Here is a 24,354-nt window from a genome sequence, read left to right as displayed (position 1 = left end):
GTTCCCGGGATCCAAGGTGGATTCCCCCTTGTGGAGTGGGATAATTGTAGCTGTTTGCCACTCAGTGGGCACGAAGCCTGAGGTGAAACTATGATTAAACATGACACTTAAATGAGGTGCCAGTTCATTTTGTAGTTCATGTAGTACACAGCCCAGGATGTCATCTGGTCCCATGAATGCTGTATTCTTAGCTTTGGAGAGTGCGGTTTCTACCTGTGTGGCCGTGATTACCGGAATTTGGCAATCTTTTGGTACTGAGATGGGCCCTTTAGGGGGTTGAGGGGGGGGTGACGTTGGCAATAAATCAATCTGCCAGGATATTGGTAATATCTTTGGGATAAGTATATTTAATGCCATTCTGTTGTAGCTCAGAGCAGATCTGAGCATTGCCATTTAGATTCTTGACATAACTATAGAATGCCTTGTGGCTGCCTTTGGAATCTTTGGCAATTTTATTTTCGTAACTAGCTTTGGAGGATTTTATGAGGGATCTCAGCTTCTTACTGAGGCTGGTAAGGGAGTTTTTTGCATTCTGGGATTTTCCCCTTTTCTGAAACAGTTTCTTCCTCTTCCTTCTGTTGTATAGTTTGTTTATGGCAGGGGACCACCAGATTGGCTTCCTTTTTTTGGAGGAAAGCGTCTTGGTTCTATTTGGGATGGCATGATTCACACACAAGTGGATGTGCTCGTACAGTGCCTTAGTGTAGGATTCAGCAGTTGAACTTTCAGCTCCAGTCTGCATGGATGTCATGAAGTTTGTCACTTCTGACTTGAGTAGCATGAAGTTGGCATTGGAGAAGTCTTTTTATGGAGGTTTCCTTACTTGGGGGGGGGGGGGTTGGGGTGGGAAGTGGATGTCAAGGGTGATTAGCTTATGGCCAGACCTGACCAATGAGGGGGTGACCACTGGTGTGGAGCATCTGTCACCCATGTTGGTAATGACCAGGTCTAGGATATTGGAGTCACTGGTGGGACAAGGGATTAGTTGATCCAGGGCATTGGAATTTATGAACTCCAAGAACTGTTGGGAAAAGGTGTTGGTACCCAAGTAGTTTTCCCAGTTAATGGCAGGGTAGTTGAAATCACCCAGTATTAGGGTGTTTTGCTGTATCTTAATACTTTCCAGTATGTTTAGAAAGGTGTAGTGAGAATCTTGGGGCATGGTGGGGGATCTGTAACTAGCTACAATCTGGATTGCAGTCTTACCTAGTGCTAGTTGCACCTGGAGAATTTCAGATGCATTGTGCTGGGCAACTAGCCAGGAGATGTGAATATCCTTGGCGAATATTGCCACTCCTCCACCTTTAGTGTTTCGGTCTTGGTTTGGTGGCCGAAAAGTGTGGCAAGAGTTGTAGCCTGGCATTGCAGGGGTGCTCTCTGGAGCCTTGAACCAGGTCTCAGTTACTGCACAGATATCGATGTTCTCCATTTTCAGGAGAGAGTGCATTTTGAGGTTTAGACTTCTAGCATTGAGTAGCATTACCTTCAGATGTTGCATGCTTGTACCTGTTACAGTGGTGGTTTTGTCCTTTGAACTTTGACTAAAAAAAGCACTATAGTGGTGGCAAGAGCCTAAGCCAGTAACCTGAATCCCAGGGGTGACAGGTGCAGACCATCTCTGGCAAAGCATCGTGGTTTGTCAATCATGTCATCCCAGGCAGACAGATACTGGATTCCCTTTGAATGACACCAGAAGCTTAGCCAATTGTTGAAGTCAATCATTTTGTCCTTATACTGTGGTATCATTCTGGGTGAAGGCAGGATGCTACTCATGGCTAGGGTCATACCTGCCTGGGGCACATGATCCAAGAGCTCTTCCATGTCTCTTTTCATGTAGTCCAGGGAGGTACATCTCAAGTCATTCACTTGAACATGGACAATGACAGAGTCGTACTTGTACTTGTTGTGGAGTGACTTGAGTGCATGCTTTATGTGGCAGATCCTGGCACCCGACAGGCAGCTGACTGTAATTTTCTCATTGTTCAGCCTGGTGAGTGGGACATCAGTGTGCCTGACTATAGAGTCACCTATGACTAAAGGTTTGGCATGTTGTCTTGCCTTAGGGGCTGTTGTTGGGTGGCACACTGGTGTTGTGAGCTATGTGTCACTTTGGTTATGACTGATGTTTGTTTGCATTTCAGCTTCGGAGGTCCTTGTTGCTTGGGCAGGTTAATGTTAAGGGCCTCCATATATGTGGGTTTAGTGTTGCTATGTGTGGGTGCTGGTGTGGGTTTTGAAGGGCTATGTGTTGCTTGAGGTGTAGTGCAGATGTTAACCTTCTCCTCTTGACTGTCTAGCACAATCTTGGCTGGAGAGAGCTTTGCTTCCAGTTTGGCTATGTAAGTGCATCTCTCGCAGGGTGTAGTGTTGGGTGGTAGGAGGAGAGGGTTGTCTGTGTACATGAAGCAGTTGCTGCATTGTCCCAGTACGCCCAGATTCACCAGGTGGACAGGAGACATCACTGGAAGCTGACCCTTGGACATGCCTGTTTAGGTGCTTTTTTGTAAAGTACAAGAGCTGTTTTCCCTTACCTTTGCAAGATACTTTGCAGTTATAGGCTGTTTAGTGCCTACAATTAATTTCTCCTTATTAACAAGGAGAGTTGAGTGCTTGTATCAGTTTAAGGCTTCCTAGTGCTTTCCAGCAGGTTCTAGAGCAAGTGCTAGTCACAGGGGTTCAGATTTTAGTGCTACTACAGAAACCAGCTAGTTCTAAGGGAAAATTTGAAGAGCAGACTTTCTGGCACCTGGAATAGTTTAACCGTAGCCCCGCGGTGCTGCACAATGTGAAAAACGTGCAAACCCATGCATTTTTAAGCCAGAAAGTTGAAAGGGCTAGAAATCAGCCCAAAATTACTAATAAAATTAAAATGTCAGAGCTAGAAACCACTCCTCTAGTGTTAGATAGGCAGTACAATGCTCACCACTCCCACTGGTACGCAGTAGGACTTCCCTCTACCCCAGCAAGGTCTGGATAGCTCTGAACACAGAAAATAAAGTCCTGAAACCAGCAAAGCCTGAGATTTGGACTATACTAGGTAGGAAAGGTGGGAAATAAGCAAACAAGATAGTATTTTTTGTTTTGTTTTGTTTTTTTTGGGGGGGGGGTTGGTTAAAACAGGCTAAACAATGTAATAATACAGTAAATAAGCACAGAAAAGGCTAACGCACTTCAGTGTGTAGCCCTAAACAGTAAATGCAATTAAAACTCTACAAAATTAGCAATTTAAAACTTTTTAATTGAAGCAAGGCAAGTGCACAACTGAAAAACGATTTAACAGGCAGTAATACAGTAGAATAAGTAGATAGTCTACATATACAGAAAAGTCTATATATACAGAAAAGCAGCTAAAACGACACTAAAACAATTCAGATGCAGTGCAACCTAGAGCACTTGAGTTGTAGCAATATTAAGGCAAATACAGTTTTAATAAATGCACTAAAATATACTCTATATTTCCAAAATGTTTGAGAAGCACAGTCAGAACACAAGGATATTCAGGTGGAGCTCTGTTTTACTTACTTTTGTAAAATAATTTCATATAAAATCTGAAGAACAAACAAATATATATATATATATATATATATATATATATATATATATATATATATACACACACACACACACACACACACACACATACATTTTATATATATATATATATATATATATATATATATATATATATATATATATACATATACACACACACACACACACACACACACACACACACACACACACACACACACATATATACAAACACACTCACACACATTCCTTCCTTCATTATTCTGCAACCTTAATACATTTCTGATACCACACTCTGTAAGCTACTGCTAGGTATTTTATATATTCTGAGTTTCTTGGGTTTCATTCATCATTTCACCTAAAGACTACCAATACAGATGTATGCTACTAGCTGCAGGTCTGATTCAATAGGAATGCAAGAACAGTCTCCTTTCAATGGCAGTATAATAACTGGATATTTTATTCTGCTTTTGAATAAATAGCAAATAACATTCATGATTGATTTTTCTGTTACCTACACTTACAGTGGCACAAACAATATTTTTCTGTGTACGGTCTCATGTTTCACTTGAAAGGTGCCATTTGTCACATGGACAGTGATATATTTCTTAAATGAACTGAAGTGAATGGAATGTTACATCACTGAAATGAGAGATCTGAGGAGACAACTTATGAAGAAAGGACACGTAATAAATACACTGGCTCCCTCGATTTTCAAGCATATTAAGACATGACATGAACTTGCCAGTGAATGCATTTTGCATAACCCTAAGGCCATACACATTGTTTTCCAGAACAGCAAGAAATGACAGACCTGAACCTCTTATAAAGCATTAACTGTGGGACACAGTTACACAGCTCATGTTTTAAAAGTGACCATTTCAGAGGGACACAAAGCTTTTAAAATGAATCATTTGGTTTGCCTAAGTGATTTAGATGTACAGAAGAAAACATAAACATGCAGCTTAGGATAGAAAGTAATCAATAAGTCACAACAGGTCATGTGCTTTCTGGTGCTAATGCATGCACAAGCATACAGTAAAGCTTATGACACCTGTGCTAATTGGATTTTCCACTTAACAGGAGCTTCATCTCACCTGAGAATCACATTTACTCCAACTGTATTATATAAAGCTCGTATTTTGTTAATAAATGTCGATATTTGCACTGCTGCAGTACTCCTACAGTAGAATGTTCACCCATTTATTTACTTAATTATGTTTTATCCCCATTTGATCAAATACTGTGATGTCTACATAATTATTGGATTGTTTTTTAAATTAAAGTGTCTTAAACCTATGGAAACTTGAATCCTGCACACTTTATCCAAAATGTATATGAGGTGTTGTGCGATACACAAACAACATTTTAGTGGCAGCCTACAGTGGAAATGCAGGCAAATAGAAGTATAGATTTGCATGACAGAACATCCCCATTATCTCCTTGGGAACGTCTGGATTATTCTGATTTTCTCACCTAGACATGGATATGCAGTGATCGATATGTGAGCACTATGTAGTGCACTTACAGCATGTTTGTCTCAGCCTGTCTCCTATATCTGGGGTCAGTTTCCTAGCAAACCTCTAGTTTTCACAGTAAGCATTATGATTCTGGATACTGTACCATGCTTGCAGACCGAAGGCATAAAGATCTGCCCAAAGACTGATAAATTCTTCCATCAGACAGTTCTCTAATGACCTAGATACATCACCATACAAGTCCCATGATATTGTGCATATCCATTTATTGTACAGTATGTGGCAAAATGGTTCATAATGTCAGGGGTATGTGGTCCAGAAACCACTGAGGAGCTTAGCCCAATGTCTTAATTATCCTTCTGTTTAAGTAACTTACTCAGAGTCACAAAGTGGACAAATAGAGACTGAATGAATAAAATCCTGGACTGAAAAAAGTTGTTTGTAAACAGCTCATAGCCTTAACTCTTTCAATAACTGGCTGAAATTAGTTAGCTACGATTTCAAGTTATTTTTTCTGACTTGCACTAACTAACCCTTGCTCATATTACAGTTTCATCATGGCAGTACACTCTTCCATCCTTGTAACTGTGAATAATTTTTAAAGCATTCCATGCAGCAACACTGCTTTTCACACTCAGGGAGAGTTTCCCTTAAAATGTGATGCAAATAAGGTAAAAGAATTGGAAAAACAAGTGCCTAAAGATTACCACAATCTCGACTAGAGAAAGGTGGTCTAACATTCATCAGTTCAGAATTAAATACCCTGTCATATCATAACAAGTGCATTCCACTGCACCTTCAGTGCAACTAACTTACTGATCAAAGAATTTAATTTTGCAGAATGTCTTAGTCTTTTCTTTAGAAGAATAACTCTAAATATTCTCCATGCAAGATGTTAACTCTAGGAAGAAATTTGTTTATAAACCACAAATCTCCATGATAAAAGTTAAAACAGTGACATTCATTTCTCAACTTTCCCAACATGTACAGCATTTGGAATTTGGTTAGAATCTGGACGAGTTTGATTTAGTGTTTTCCATCACAGAGTTGTTTGGGTACATGTCACATCTCTTAGGAATGAATGAACTTTGTCAGAAGGTAGAGCTTAGTGTATGAATACTTACCATCATTGTAGATCTTTGATGAGTGATGGCTTTAAAAGCAAAATATGTGGGTTTTATCCATCTTATACGTCTATGTTTTGATGAAGAAATGTCATCACCTCAGTTCTATTCTTTAGAAAGACTAACATTGATCTTCCAGTATGACACCTTTAAACCCTGACTGTTGCAAAGGCTTCCATAAAAATTTAATTTTGTTAGCTTTTTGAGACCCCATAATGTCCTGTTGAAATTGTACTGGCCAGTTTATTTAACACAGAAATAAATATAATTGTAACAAAAAATGGTAACTATCTAAAAGTACAATAAAGGAATGAGAAAACTAAGTGCAAGTTTACCAAGGAGAATGGTGGCACAAATGTATTACTGTTACAGTGGACACTCCTATATGGTTATGGTAAACATGCTCGTGCTCAAATGTATTATTCCCTTTGAAGAGGGTCACTGTAGAAGTCAGTTATAACATAAGTATAGATTCCTAAGCACAACTATCATACCCATGAGAAGATAGCTACCAGATCACTTTAAGCAGACTCTGCCAAAACCTGTCATACCCATGGACCATGCATCTAGCTTACATTGTTTAATGCAGGCATGGGCATTAGAACATGCTACACTTACTTCAAAATCATGTGCAGACATTTCCCTGAATGGAATCTCCTGCTATGGCTGCTGGCTTAGTAGAATGATCTGCCACTATGTTCATAGGTAAGTACTAGGCTAGCTGCCATTGCAAGCCATTTTAAGCCTAGCCAGTTTCCCTTTTATATTCCATTTGGTTATAAATTAGCTTTACCCACCCTGTGATCAATAATTATATATTACCCCTAATGAAAATAACTGGGATCATACTATAGATAATTTAAAGGGACCCATGGGTGGATTACAGCATTTAGGAGCTTCCAGTGTCCATTAATAGTAAAGGGGGCAGTCCTGGAGTACATTTTCTCTTTCCCATGCATAGAATTAAGTTGTGCATGAATATAGACAAGACTAAACTTTGTTTTATATGGATGGGGAGTCTGTTCCATACAAGCAGTATCCTCTCAGAGATACACAGTGGATATAAAAAGTGTACACACCCCTGTTAAAATGCCAGGTTTTTGTGATATAAAAAAATGAGACCACAATAAATCATTTCAAAACTTTTCCCACCTTTAATGGGACCTATAACCTGTACAATTCAATTGAAAAACAAACAAACCTGTTAGGGAAAAAATATAAAAAATAAAAAATGTACAATAATCTGGTTCCATAAGTGTGCACACCCTTAAACTAATACTTTGTTGAAGCACCTTTTGATTTAATTACAGCATTCAGTCTGAATGACACCAAAACTAAGCCAATTACTGAAGTCAATTATTTTTTGCTCATATTGTGGCATCATCCTTGCAGAAGGTAGAATGCTGCTCAATGCTAGCCTCATTCCAGTCTTGGACACAGTCAGAGAACTCCATCTTGTCTCTGTTCATATATTCCAGGGAGGTATTCCTCACATCACTGGCACCAGCATGAACTGTGACAGAGTAATACTGGTACTTGTTAACTTACTTGATGCATGTGTGATCTGATGGATCCAGGCATCAGACAAGCAACTAACTGTCACTCTTTCCTTACTCAGCCTCGTAAGAGGCACATATGCATGTTTTTATTTACTATTTACTTAATTAATTTATTTATATTTGTTTACTGGGATAGTTCTCTGATCTCAATGGACCATTTGCAGGCATTGCCCAGGTGAATAGGATCATATAAGAAATGAACAAAACATGCTTACCGATAAAAGGATATGCTAAAAATCAAAATATATACATATTTACAGATGCAAGAATATGCTAAAACATTTAGTTCAAGAAGCAAATTACAATGTGAAAACATGGATGGAATAATGTAGTTATGCTTACCAGATCTTTATGGATAATATGTAGCCACAGTGACTGAGATGGCTTACATTTCAAGGATAGCAGTATATTATTATACAGAGTGGTATGAGGACATTAGAAGACACAAGTGAGAACAGTTGCAGGAAAAGACACCATGGGGAGAAAACAGAGAATAAGTAATAGAGGCAAGCAGATGTAAGAGGTGTAGAAAGAAGAAGAAGTGTGAGAGAGGGATGCAAAGAGAAGAGGGAAGTATGGTGAATGAGAGGAAGCAAGTGGATGACAAGATGAGATAAAGAAGGAAGAAATAAGGATAAAGGAGTGTGAGAAAGCTGCAGTGTTCATGTAATGTAGTCTTAGTGAGTGCAGCTACACTGTGTTTGGTTGAAGAGGTGTTCCTTGAACTGTGGTCTGAAATCCAATTACTTTTGGACATCTTGAATTGAGAGAGGTATGAAGTCCCATAGTTTAGGTGCTAGGATGGAGAATGTATGGTCAATGCAGTAAAGTCTAGTTTTTGGCGTTAGTAGGGGGTTGAGACTAAGAGCTACCCCTGAGATTATATGAGCTTATAAGTTATTATTACTTTTTGTGAAAAGTTTATGAGTGAGATGATATGATGTCTCAGAGGGCTTTGTGAATTAATGATCCTAGTAGGAGGTTGGCTCTCAAGTGTACTGGGAGCTATTTAGCTTTGGTAGAGTTAGGCAGTGGTGTACATTATTGGGGGAGTTAGTAGAGAACCAGCATATTTTATTGGAGAAGGTTTGCAAGGTGGTGGCATTTTTCTTTGAGGCTGCATCTATAATGGGTAGTCCATATTCGAGCTGAGATATGATAGCTTGTTCACCCAGAACAGTAGTGTGTTGATCTTTTTGAATGTGTTTTGAATGTGTAGATGAAAGTTAAGTGATTGGTCAAACCAAATGCAAGGTATTTGAAGGATGTGGCAGTTTCTATGGTGGTATTGTTAACATCTTACAATGCAGTCACCTATAACCAGAATGTATGTTTGTTTATTTTAGTCAATGCCTGCCTTACAGGCTCAGCATCCATGACTTTGGGATTCCTTGTGATGTGAGGAAGTACAGTTAATTTGTTGAGTATGCTTTGTGACTGGATTCTGTTTTAGATGACTTTGAAGTTTAGATAAGTTAATCTTTAGAATCTCAACATATAATGGAATATATGTATTGTGATGGCCTTGCAAAGGTGTGATGTGTGCTGTACTGCTGATGATTTTGGTGCCTGAGTTTCGTGTGTGTGAGATTTTTGTCTCCAAGGATATTATATATGTACATTTCTCATACACTGTGTTATCCTGTTTCAGTAACAGATAATCAACAGACAGCATGACACAATTTTTACACTGTCTCAAAATACATATCAATCAAGCTGGCTAGAGTAGTTGTGGGGAAATGCTGGTCCATGATACCAACAGGAATGACTCTGGGTCAGGGATAACTATAACTGCTTGGAGTTCGGTTTTAGAATAATGTTTGGGTGGACTTACTACTGACTATTTAAAATTCATTACAAAACAACTAGCCTGGAAACATTCCTCTGCCACCAGCAAGCACCAGTAAATTAATTATAGGAAAAAAATCACTAATTTAATACTAAAATCAATCCAAGTACACTCAATGTTAAGCAATTTATCAAAGGCCTTTTGGACTGGTGAGTGATTAAAAGGAGAGACTTTGAAGGATGACACTTATGTGCTTATTGTCAACAGCCAATGAACAGGAAGAGAGAGGGAATTATGTTGTCAAATTATCCTAAGAGGGTGGGGTGTGGCCAAGATGGCTAACTGAAAGCATCAACTGGTGAAAGCTCTGTGACTGAAAACTTTGCTCTGATGGAAAAATGTAATAAAAAATAAAATTTAGACATACTTCTTAGCTAATTTTATTCACTAATAGTCAGAGAAGATTTATAGCTTCAAGTTCTTCAAAAGCTATAATATTTCTGTCAGAATTTCAACTGTTTGGTTAAGAAAGAAGAGACTTTAACATGAGTCGCTCAAGAAATAGTACTCAGGTTTCTTGTGTTAAAAAACATTCAGTCAATACTATCTATTATTCAGAATGTATTACTAAAATAGACAAACTGGAAATACCAAAGTAGAAAGTTTCAAAGAAGAGACCAGAAAGAGGATGGAACATTTTGAAATTTTTATGAAACAAACCACAAGGTGCACAAATCAGTAGTATGGAAGAGACTTTGAATGATCATGAAGGAAGAATAACTGAAGGTGAGTCTCAGACTGAATTTCTTTTAAAATAAAATAACTGGCTCATCAAAAAAGTCGATGATTTAGAAAACAGACTGAGACAACATTATAATAAACGTCTTAGCTACCTGGCCACATAAAGCATTAAATTGATCTGTAACTGTATCTTTTCAAATTGAAAGAGCACATAGATCCCTGAGAGCATCTTCTAAGATGGAAAATTCACCAACATGCTCACTTATAGCTAAGTTCATGTCTAGCTTAGAAAAAGATCAAATATTAAAAGCAGCATCATCCAGCCCATATATTAAAATATGTGAAAATGTACTCAGATTTGACAATGATTATTTCAGTAAAGTAATGAGTAAAAAATCATGTTTACCACTGGTCAAGGAACTTAAAAATAACAATATTAAAGCCACTTTGGTGTTTCCTGCAAAGATCAAATTATTCCTTTCGGAAGAAACCAAATATTTAACATGCTGTAGGAGGCAACCACATTTGTTAACATTCAGACCAGAGCATTTGTTAACATTAATAAAATCCTTAATAAAACTGAAAAATGGAGTGGAACAGTATATCCATGAAGAGAAAGAGTGAGATGAATTCTTGGAAAACTGCTTCTAAAACTAAAACACCTAAAACCAAGTGACTCTCATTCTCTGATTGCAAGACTACTATTTTCTGAAACAATAGATTTGTCTTTTAAGTAAAAGGTTTGTACTAGACATTAAGCTTCAAAACATATGTAAGTATGTATTTATATTTTTAGCTGAAACATTTTTCATGCTGAGGAATATAAAGGGTTAGTTTTACTGTTTTACTATATTTACAATGAAATACTTAATATGTTTCATTTATCTAAACATATGTGTGTTTCTAAATGTTAAACAAATGTTTCCTGTAAGAGAATGCCATTATATTATAAGCAGCAGAATTGACAATTCGAAGCTACATAAGTTAAGAATTTTATTTTATTTGCTCAACTTTGTTTAGTCTGTGCATTGCTGGGTTAACTAAATATCATATCTAAGTTAATATGCTAATTAAAAGTGGTAAAGTGCTGGTGATTTTCTTGTCTTTGTTTCTGTGTAACCCATTCATTTCACAAGTCATTTATAAAACAATTCAGACTTAGAGAAAGCTTGAGAACAAAAGAGTGTTCCATTTCTTCAGAATGCTGAATTCTTCCTGCCTTGAGCTGTCCTGATGATAATCTAGGTCAAAGTTCATCAGTGATGTCTGTGAAAGAAAAAAAGAACTTTCTATTTTTTTCTCAAGTATGTATGTGAGAAATTTGGTCAAAATAGTACATCTTTTCTTTTCTTAGAAGTGAAGAATTGGTAAGACAAAGCTATAGTAATATTTATTACTGAGATGTTGCAACATATAATTTGCTTACATTTTACATGTAAATAGCTTATGTTGTAGTGTTATTAAGGTTAACTATATATATTAACTGTGCATATTAATGGAAAGATGGATTTGTATTACTGATTAGAACAACTTAAAAGAACTAAGAAGAATGAGAAACTTATAGAGGAAATTAGGATTTGTTGTATGCTGTGGGTTGTCATTTTCACATGCTGCAGTCAAATTCTGATGCCAGCATGTAAAGCTTAAATCAGAACAGCAGTTCACAATGGCAAAAAAACACATATTCAAATTAAATAAGCAAAAATGTGTTTATATATAGTCAAGATTGCTTGTAATACTAAAATTAATAACAGTAAACATCTTATGAATAATATGCATATGCACAAGGCATGCAATATCTACTATGTAAGATAAATATAAGATCGGTATCAGTAAATTAAGAAATATGTATACATACTATAATCATTACTGAAGAGGTGATGATTAAATAGCTCTTTGATTAGAGATTTTAGAAATACAAGATATATAGAATAAGGTAGAATACTAGTGGGAAAATAAGACAGAAAATATACTTAAATAACAAACTGCTTTTAAGATGTCTATTACATATACCTGCATATGGACAGAAATGTGAATGCACAAGATCTCATATAATTTACATAGAAAGTTATAATAATATTTGAAAATAATTTAAAAGCTGAAATTTGAAGCTTGGTCATGTGAACTTTGAAGCTTTTTGCATGTTGTGTGATATCAGATTCCCTAAGACTACCTGAAATAATTCATTTCATAAGTCAAAGCTGAAACTTGAGTCTTTTATGGCTGAATCAGTACATCGATTTTGATAGAAAGTAAAGTAGATTTTTCAACATGTTTGAATCCAGGAAGGGAGAATGGAATTTGAATTGAACATTTTGTTATTTTTGAATACAATATAGACTGCAATTTTTTGACACCATAGAAAAAGCAAGGCATTCTCTTCGACCTCAGTAATGTACATATTTTTATGAAGTAGTTTAATAAGCTAAAGGATTTTTAAATATTTTGATATTTAACATGTTAACAGTGTTACAGAAATTTGAGATATAGACACTTGTACTTTTAAAACTAATTTGGAGCTTTTTGTTAGAGCTATAACATATGTGTGTGTCTTTTGACATGATAAATATGTATGTACATTCACTTCTCTTTTGCATTACATTTAGTATGATAAGATTAACTGTCATCTGTAAGTTTACAGATGACTTTATCTCTTTGAGTCCCTCTCTGTTATACTTATTTATTTAGAGATATAGTTATAATAATGTTGAATTAGTGAATAATTTAGGAATATTTAATGGATAATTTATACTACTATTACATAAATAGGTATATAATATACTATTTGTTGGATTATTTAATATTTGTGATTAATAAAAGAGGATTATTAAACTTTCATGTAGTAATGGGGGAATAGTTTTCAATTGCTATATATATATATATATATATATATATATATATATATATATATATATATATATATAACCTATATATAATATTATATTAATTATTTGTAAGTCACAGTAACTTTTGGCTATTTTCTATGACTATTTAGGTGTTGGTAGGTACAGTGATAGTACATTTGACTATTTGATACGGAAACTAGGAGCTTTGGTATCCATGGTAGGTTGTGTTTTATTAGCAATATATACAGTTATAATTAGAAACTTTTACTTTTGTTATTTTTGAGTTTTAGCAGTTTAGTTTGCAGAAAGGAAGGATTAAAAAAATCTGGAATTTTAAGATAATGTCAATATAATTAAATTAATATGGTGGACAAATGTGTCATATTATCTTTAAAAAGAAAATTTTTAATACACAATATGTACAGCTTTAATTGTTAATGAGATGTCTAAAATTAAAAAGAGGAGACATTATATTCTTGCTAGATACTCACTTGATAGATAAAGATATACAGCATTTAAATAACTTAGGTTATGATGTGTTATCATCTGCTTCTTTTAACAAAAAGAGGAGAGGAACTGCTATACTTTGGAGAAAATCCATTATAATGTCTAACGTCATAGAATCCATTAATGATCCCAAAGGAATGTATACATTTGTAATAATTAAATATAATGGCAAGCCCTGTACAATAGCTAATTTTTCCTGGATCCCTGGAACAAGGACAAGAGTGGCTAAAGATCATGTAAACTTACTACAAAGTCACTGGAAAGGTAGTTTAGTTTTAGCAGGTGATTATAACAGCATATCTAGTATAGAAGATACAAGTGAACAGAGGAAAGCTAAAATACTGGAATCAGCTAAAGCATTAAATAGATAAATTGTTAATAATAATTTAGTTGTTTTACTAGTAAAAGCAGAAGATAAGTAATTGTTCTTCACACCTTCTTATGAGCATGGTACACAAACTAGAATTGATAGGATTTATGCCTCTGTAGATGTACTTAATAAATTGAATTATTTTAAAATGATCCCTTGCCCTTTATCAGATCATAATACACTAAGTATTAATATAGTAACCGATATATGGACATTTCAGATTATTAATAGAATCCCAGATTATAATGATGAAATTAAAAGAATTTAAGAGTTACCTTAAGGAATAAATCAAGATTTTTTTTTTATCTTTGAATGATAATTGTCAGGTTAGTAAAGTCATACTATGGGGCTCCTTAAAATGCATATTAAAGATAGAATGGGAAGATGGGCTAGTAATAAAATGAAAGAGTGAGATAAAAAGTTATTAGAAATACAAGATGAAATTCACAAAGTGAGTTTTGAACAACAAAGCAATTAGATAATACTGAAGTCATTAAAATTAATGACAAAATAAAAAACAGTTTTAACACATAAAGTGGAGATAACTTTAGAAAAGATATAATTGCAGTTATATGATTACTTCAAAAAGACTATGTATATTAGCTACTAGAAGTAAGATGTTAAGCAAAAAGGCACAAATCAATAATATCTAAAATCCTCACACTAATAACCTTACTTCAGACATAGAGGAAATGCTTAACATTAAAAAAATCCACAAGGATCTTAATAAAGATAAAAATAATAATCCTGATGATTACAAAATTGACAATTATTTAAAGAAAAATGTTACTAGTAATGACCAACAAATATCTCTGTTGAATAAGTCTATTTCCCTGATAGAAGTTAAAGAAGCTTTAAAAAACATAAAAATGGTAAAGCTCCAGGATTACACAGTTCAAGTATGGACTTACATAGCCTGTTTCCATTAAATATTTTAGAATTACTGAATGAATTTTCAGGATAATTTAGAGTGACAAAATAATTCCTCATAGAAATGTTCTGTAATCTCATCTATAGTTAAACAAGGAAAGGATAATAAGTTAATCTCTTCATATAGACCTGTTAGATTAGGGACTTCCATTTTAAAGTAGTTATTGGACATTAGGCTAAAAGGTAAACCTGTGATTCATTTATAGATAAAATACAGTTAAGCAGAAAGAAGGGATAACCTCTGCTGGTCAACAGTTTATTAGAAAGGAAAGATAAACATAAAGTGTGCAGACAGAATGTTCTTTTCTCAAGGGAAATATGCAATCTTGCCAGCTACAGAATGTTCCTTAATGGAATGTTAAATTAAGACCAAGCCTAGAACCCAAGGGAACCAAGGCTAAGAGAGCATGTAAAGCATCACAGGGTTTTGACATTATTAAAATATACTTTGGATACAGTTAGAAAAGTCAGTTAAGGTTAGTTAGTTCCTTTGACATGTTATTACAGAGAAGATTACAGACACTCAAGCCTGAGTACAGAAGACAGGTCAAATAAAGGCTATATTAGTTTATGTTGTTCAGGACAATCAGAATGTGACATGCAGTAACTTTGAACACTAATTGTTTATCAGCACTGTTAATGAAGACAGCATTCAGATATTATGAACATCTAATAAAGCCTTATTGAATGAACTACAGTGTTTGGAGAATTTGTTCTGAAAAGTACACAAGACTTGTCCCATAAAGGAGAGAATGGCACCTGTTCAGCACAAGTTTGGCTAGTTAACAGATAAAGACTTTCATTCTTAGTCTCATTACAGTGTTACCAGCTAATTATGATACAGTACAGTCTTATCAATTCTTACAATGGCAAGCCACTATGACAACCTTGCATCAGCAGTCAGATAAAAATCTACAGAATAGCAGTATTTTGTTCAACTTCATGTGTTCTACAGACTACAAAATAGCAGTGTTTTCATTCCAGTCCAGCACCCCATGTTGCATTCAACTACATGTCTTCTACAGAGTAAATCAGCCTTATCAGAAAACTTCAAGAAAAACAACTACAGTAAGTAATCCTTTCAAGTACAGTTTTACTGCACTAGCTGGCTTAACAGTTTATAGTGAAAGCAAATGTTTCATAACAGACTTTTCAGCAGCATACCAGTGTTTTTCCATAAATAAAGACTATGAACTCTATACAGAATAAGCCACAAATGACGACACTAAAGTTTCTCATTACAGGAAAGACTTTTCAGTAAAACATCACTACTTCATGCAGAAAACTAACACGGCACACATATACACAACACAGCTGTTCACCAAAGTATACAACACCAGTGTTTACTTCAAAAATCCTCAAACAACTTTAGCAGACCAGTATTAAATAAGAGCAGTGTTCCTTCAGAACATAAAAGACATTATTCAGTTAGCAGCTATCTCCAAAAACTTTCAAGTTTCCAGTGTGATGTCACACAGCCAAAAAGCAAGAAAAAGGTTAATAAGCTACAGACAATGGCACACATTCTTCCATGACTATACAGTTATGTAAGACTTTATATGCACCTTTTAGTTCACAGCTCAAAAAGTTTAAATTTATCAGTAAAAGTCATTTCCATACCTGTTGTATAAACATGTCAAGTAATACTGTTACAGTTAAAACATCAGTAAACTTTTGGTTTAATTTTAAAAATGTTCTCTTAAAGTTAAAGGTTATTAGTTCAAGAATATTAAATATGTCTAAACACAAAAGGTTTAAATCAGAAGCAGGTTAATGAGTCAGTTTCTGTCAGTACCATCTCAAACATAAATGCAAATGCTTCAGCACATACAAGTCAACATAATGATTTCAGTTGTAGTATAGTTTCACATGCAGATGTTCAGAATGTAATACATGTAATTCAAAATACAGGATTATGTTTCAGTATTAAACAAACAAATGTCAACATAGTCAACGTACATAACATGCAGGGAATGTCTCAAGTTCACCTTACTTTATCTAGTTTCTTATTTTCAGAATCAAGTGCAATGTTTGCACTGAAGGGAGATAAGAGGAATCAGAGTGCAGATTTTAATAAAGTAAATTCCAGTATAACTGAAGAACACATGTCAGTGCTAAGTAAAGGAATGCATTCCATAGCTATCAGTAAAGATCAGAAAATTAATCTGTCATTGTTTAAGGTTAAAAGAAATAATATTTCATTGTTTACGGATGAATCAACTTCAGTTGCATAGAGATCTTTATTAAAAGACACAAATGCAGTTTTGTCAGGATTTAAACGGTTAAAGGTTATAGCAGCTCTGTATTAGGTATAAACATGTCATTAGAGTTATATGCTGTTTTAGATTTCAGTGACAAGATTGGTGCAAATGTATAGATTTTAAATAATTGGTTATGACAGGAACATGCAGATTTATGGTTAAAGATAAAATAAATTCCAGTTCAGCTGACACAGCTGAAGTGCTCAGAAAGAAATATTGTGTGTGGCCATTTAGGAAACAGGAAAACCATATACATTTATGTCTTGTAAAGTTTATCAGAAATAAGTCAAATTAATTCACAGAATAAAGGGTTTATAGTCACATTTTTGGCAAACGATTTTTTTGCATTATTGTTTTGTTTAACAGTCATTAGTTAAGAGCTTTGCATTAAAGTGTTGTAATCCATAAACAATATTGTAATATAGACAGAGAAAAAATAATACTTGTTAGTTCACAGAATGTAAAATTTAAAGTCAATGCTACATTGTAAAAGTGGCAACACAGTTAAGAATTCAGATCCTATGTATAAAACAGTACATTATGTAATCAGTTTGAGACTGTATTTGTTTTGTACAGAGATAGCAGATTGCCAAGCACATCAGCTTAGATTACAGCCAGCCTAGGAAGATGAATTAAAGACAGTACTATCAATTTAATACATTTAAAGTTTTACTATTTATCAAAAATATTGTACACAGTAATGATAAATTCTTGCAGCATTCAGTACTACAGAAAAGTTAAATGATGTTAGCTAAAGAAACGGTTATGGTAAGACAGTGGGTGAAGTTTCACTCACAGAACAGTATGTTAAAATCTATGGGTCACAAGACAAAAATGTAAAAAGTTCAACAGTTAAAACTGATTTTATATAAGTGCAGAAATGCACAGTGTTACATTACTACTTTAAGTTTCATTTGAGATTATTAATTTGCTTACAGACTTGCAAGAGTTTATTAGCAGTAAATGTTTATTTCATGCAGGAAAATGCAACTAAAAGCACAGTAAGTGATGCTATTAGTTTATAATTGTTAAAGCTACAAATGTTTATTTCATGTAGGAAAATGTAAACAATGTCAGGACAATAAGCAATACTATCAGTTTATAATTGCTAAAGATGCAAATATTATTTTAAAGACCTGATAATAGATACAATCAAAAACTTTAGTCACTCAGCCTTGCACAAGAGATGAAAGAAGAGTTTTAAAGACTTAACTAAAACAAGCCTTCCTTTACCTCATCAGTGACTGGAACAATGCAGAGTAAAATTTGGCAAAAGCTGTGGTGCAAAAGGTGACTGTTTATGTGTTCCAGTTATTTCTTCAATGTTAGCTTAAAGTTAAAAATGAATGAGTTAAAGCAAGTGTGTATGTTTTAAGACAGTTATTTAACAGTACTAGTTTTCAGTCTATGTTCAAACAGTCAAAATGTTTTCATTTTTTTCAGACAATTATGAGTTAAAAGCAAGTATGTATGTTTTCAGACAATTGTACAACAGTACTAGTTTTCAGTTTATCTATGTTCAATGTTCTCATGTTTTCAGACAATTGTACAATAATCAAAAAACAAGAAAGCCCAGCACAACAGGACCCAGAAATCCAGCAAAGTTACGTGTTGAACCGACTTTATTAGAATATAGAAAACAGAATAAAACCAAGCGCTTTCGCTCGATTACTGAGCTTTTTCAAGGTAAAATAACAAACACTTGCTGATTCAGTACAGGTGATTAAATACTAATTTCTAATATGTACAATAATAATACTAGGTTTCAGTCTATCTGTGTTCAGACAATCAAAATGTTCTCACGTTTCAGATAATTTGTCAACAGTACTAGTTTTCAGTCTATGCTCAGACAATACTGACAGAAAAAGATACTAATATAACATGTATCAGTTTCAGTTTTGCTTTTATCTGTGTATAGTTAATACTGGCAAAAGATATTCTTTTAGTATTAATTTAGTTTCCAGAATATACACAGCTATTTTAAATGTTCAGTATACGCTAATGTAAATTTCAGTCAAGATTCATATTATGACATTCATAGTCAGTTATGTCTTTAGTATAGTACATTTCAGTCAGATCTCAAAATATAAAAATAATACTCAGTTACTTTGCATTATTCAGCCATTAATTTAGGAGTAAAGTAATAGAATCAAATTATTCAGTCATTAGCTAAGGGTAAAATGACAGAATTATTTTTAAAGGCTTATTAAAATAAGTTATTTACATAATAGGTAGTAATAGTTATTCAATGCACTCAAGGCATAACAGGGCAGGTTTAATTTAATTAGTTTACAGATTGCAGTGAACCTTTACAGATTACAGTGCACTGTACATAATTATTGTACATTAGTCATAAATTAAAAGGACACTAATAGACAATGCAAAGGTATAGACTTAAAATACAGAAAGTATAGGTTTTAGTAAACTATTATAGCTCATAAATATTCAAAAACGTAAGTAGCATTACAGAGAAAATTTAAATGAAAATTTACAGACACAAGTTAACACAGGATATGGTAATTATGCTTCAAGATCACTTATAAAGTTAACTTTTTAATGCAGATTTCAGTTAGTATTCAGAAAATAGCCATCATGCTTGATAGGCTGTACAGTAAAAAGAAACAGTACAATGTTTAAAGATGTAAATCTATAAACAACAGGATAAGGTTTCATTTGCTATAAGAGAGAGACAGAGAGACATCATAGTACACTAAGGCACCAGTTCATAAGGTAAATAACATAGGTAATAAACAGTGTAACTTTACCATTATAACATACTGAAAAATAAAAGGAAAATAGGCAGGGTTAATAGTTCGTACTCTGTCTAACTTAAATAAAGATTCCCAAAGACAGGTTAATTAGCTTTAAAAGCCACAAAATTAAAATACACCCATTTTCAGAATAATGTACAGGTTTTAAATATATCACTCATACATCAGAACTTAAACTTAAATACTCTAAACACTATGAATCTAGGTAATATGAAACTCAAAGCATAAAGTTAAGAGATTTCAATCCAAACAGGCCATAAATGCTCAAGTGAACCTAGTGGTCAAAGTTAAAATTGCAAGTTTATTCACCAAATAAAAGGATTGTCTAGTTATAATTAAATCATAAAGTTAAATGACTTCAATCCAAACAGACCATAAATGCTCAAGTGACACCTAGTGGTCAAAATTAAAATTGTAGGTTAACAAATAAAAATTCTTTATTTTCAGATTATGAGTCAGGTAGCATAAAGCTGTATACAGTAGTTAGCAATATAAATGTAAGATAACTACAGAAGTAGGCTCTATAGATCTTTGTCTGGGACCTCAGGGGCAACTGTTAGATTAGGGACTTCCATTTTAAAGTAGTTATTAGACATTAGACAGGCTAAATGGTAAACTTGTTTTTCATTTGTGCATAAAAGACAATTAAGCAGAAAGAAAGGACAACCTTGTTGGTCAATAGTTTATTAGAAAGGAAAGATAAGCATAAAGTATGTGAAAAGAATGTTCTTTTCTCAAGAGAAAGATACAATTTAGCCAGCTACAGAATGTTCCTTAATGGAATGTTAAATTAAGACCAAGCCTGGAAACCAAGGGAACCAAAGTTAAGAGAGCATGTAAAGCATCACATGGTTTTGGTATTTTTAAAATATACTTCAGATACAGTTAGAGAATTCAGTTAAGGTTAGTTAGTTCATTCAACCTGTTATTACAGAGATGATTACAGACACTCGAGCCTGAGTACAGAAGACAGGTCAAATAAAGACTATATTAGTTTACGTTGCTCATGACAATCAGAATATGACATGCAGTAACTCTGAATACTAAATGTTTATCAGCACTCTTAATGAAGACAGTATTTGGATAGTGTGAACATCTAGTAAAGCCTTATTGAATGAACTACAGTGTTTGGAGAATTCATTCTGAAAAGTACACAAGACTTAGCCCATAAAGGAGAGACTGGCACCTGTTCAGCATGAGTTTGGGTAATTAACAGATAAAGACTTTCATTCTCAGTCTCATTACAGTGTTTCCAGCTAATTACGGTACAATACAGTTTTATCAATTCTTACAGACCTGTTTCTTTATTAAATGCAGACTACAAAATATTTTCTTCTATTTTCAGTACAAGATAATATAAAAAGGGTAGCAACAATCTTAGATTTAACAAAAGGAACGCACAAGAAATTGGCTCTAATTAGCTTAGATATTGAGAGCGTTTTTTTTTTTTTCTTTTCTGTAGATTGGAGCTATTTGTTTAAAACCTTAGAAGCATTTGCATTTCCAGAACAGTTTATTAGAATATTAAAAAACCTGTACATAGACTCCAAAGCATATGTTAAAATTGGATCTTACATTTCTCAAGGATTCACTTTAAACAAAGGCAAAAAACAAGGGTGTCCCTTGTCCCCTTTACTATTTGCATTAGTTATCAAACCCTTAGCTAATAGTATAAGAAACAATGAAAAAGTTGATGGATTTTCAAATAAAAGAGACTGTCAAGCTAAAATACAGCTTTTTGCAGAGGATATTTTACTAACTATGGGAGATTTAAATTATTCAATGAAAGAAACACATGAGGAAATTAAAAGTTTCAAGAAGTATTCCTGCTGAAATGTAATCAATTACTAGATAACAAGTTTAAAGATAAATATAAATATAATTGGGAAGGAAAAGAACTAAAATATTTAGAAATAAAAATCTATCAAGATGTGAATAAGATTATAATTAATAAGTAAACGAAGTGTTACTTCTAATTAAAAATTAAATTACTTTTTTTTACTTTTGAGGATAGGTTAGTACTTATTAAAATGATTATATTACCCAACATTTATATATATATATATTGCATTCAATAGCTTTAATACCTGAAAAAACTTTTAATGAAAATTGAAAAAATATTAACTTCATATATGATTATGGGAGTATGATGGTATTAGCTTCCCAGATGTAGAATATTATTCTATTGCTGCAAATTTTAACTCTATTATACTCTGGATAGACTCAACATATACTAGTCAATGGAAAACCATCCAGGAGTAGATTATAGTACATTCTTATAATTTATTTATTTATTTATTTATTTAAATTTGTTGACCGGGAGTGTCCGACTGGACGTGGGTCCATTTTCAGCGGAAGCCAGGGGAGAAAAGCTCCACAGTAAAATAAACAGACAGTAGTTACATTGGATTACATAGCGATTAACAATTTAACATAGAAATTACTTACAAAATATTTACAGATGAAGAACATAGTACATCAGTAGACAACTAGAATCTTTATCTGTGAAGTACATAACAGGCATTAACAAATGTAACAATGAGAAGTTCCTGCTGTATAATAAGTACTAGGCTTATGAGCATCTGAGCTTGCTATAATCAAGGTAGTTAGTGGTAGTTAGTAGTTAGTTATACGTTTATTAAAATAATGAATTAGAAGTAATAATCCTTTCATCTGGTTAACAAAATATACTTTAGAGGGAAATTCATTTCAGTCTTTAGACTCTGCATGTATGAAATCATTTCTTAAAATAGTTACAAAATATGTCTTTAAAACTCCATTAATATAAAAATAGAAATGTTTGTGATTTTTCATTGCATATACCTCTAGATTTAAGGAAACTCAAAAATAATGTTAAAAAGAATTTACTAAAAAGGAAAAGATTAGTATTATGGTCTGATTGCTTTGACAACAGAAAAGCTAAGTCACCACAATATTTAATGAAAGAATATAAGTTGTATGAATCTGCTAACTAGTTAATATTATCCACCAGTAAGAAATTAAATTAATTTGTGGATAATATGAGTGATGAGGAACAGAAGACTATTCTCCCACTATATAAATATATGAATGCTGTTATCAAAGGTAGATTGACATACAAAAAAAGCTTGTCCAAGCTATATTAGTTAATTATAAATAATAATAATTTTGATGCAAAATTCTGGAACTTTTTAGATAATAGTGGATTGAGTGACTTAGACAGTAAGAATAAAACATTGATACTTAAATCAGTTAGTCAAACTTCTTCAAGTTTATACTGGAAAGTTTTTTAAGTGGAAATATATATATATATATATATATATATATATATATATATATATATATATATATATATATATGGGATCTGTATGGATCACCAAACGGCAACATCACCGAAACAGATTCAGCCGGGAATACTTGCACGAAAGTGCTTTTCACCAAAGAAGCACTTTTACATAAGTATGCCTGTTGAGGACATCGCACTACAGTGGGGATAAGGGAAAATTCCCTTTTCCCCACTGTAGTGTGACCTCAGAGTGAGAATATTAAAGTAGGGGATGCAGGGGGGCTTGCCCCCTGCAAAAATGTAAATGTAATGTTTTTTTTTTTAACACACTTTAACAAAAGTGCTTTTTCAGTGAAAGTATATATATATAAAATGTTTGTTACTTCCTATAAAATCCCTAAGTTTAGTGAAATTAATTTTTCAGTTTATTGGAGATGTAGTAAGGATGTTAAAGCTAATTGCATGCAAGTATTTATGGATTGTGAAAAATTAAATGTATATTGGGAAGAGATAAGTATGTTTTTTAAGGGGGGTTGGTCTGTTAATTATTCTTTAACTAGATCAGTAATACTGAAGGATGTTCCACTTCCTGTATGTGTAAAATCCAAAGAGAAAAAAATGCTTTGGGCTCTCTTAGCAGTCGCTAGAAAAGTTACTACAAAAAACTGGAAATCGAAATCAGTTCCTACATTCAAAGAATTTTAAATTTTAAATACAGCTATACTATGGAAAACTGAAAAAGAAATGATCAGAATAAGATCTACAAATCATACTAAGAATTCTAGTGGCTGGGATAACCTTGAAATGCTGCTACTGAAGTACCAAGATTCTTAATGGGCTAATTGTATAAGATTACCTTGATGATTCAATGTATTCCTATCATTGTATAACAATATGTGAAGTTGAATTTCTTCCTTTCTGTGTATATATTGTAAATATGCTACATTAATAACAATTTTCTTAAAAAAATATCATAAGGGACAAGCAACAACAGATACAATAGGTTTAAGAATTCAACTACAACAGCATTGGTAAGAGAGAAAAACAATTAGGCTGTTAGCTCTGAGCTAATGGGTCTGGAACTGACTTAATTCAAAGACAAGTCCTGAACTAGCCTGACATACACTCAGTACAGAAGAATGAAACTTGAGTATAATAACAACAGTTAGACTACTTAAATAG

The sequence above is a fragment of the Protopterus annectens genome, chromosome 14.part0, assembly GCF_019279795.1.
Source record: "Protopterus annectens isolate FY-2018-M chromosome 14.part0, PAN1.0, whole genome shotgun sequence".
NCBI classification, from domain to species: domain Eukaryota; kingdom Metazoa; phylum Chordata; order Ceratodontiformes; family Protopteridae; genus Protopterus; species Protopterus annectens.
This window is presented reverse-complemented; position numbering follows the sequence as displayed.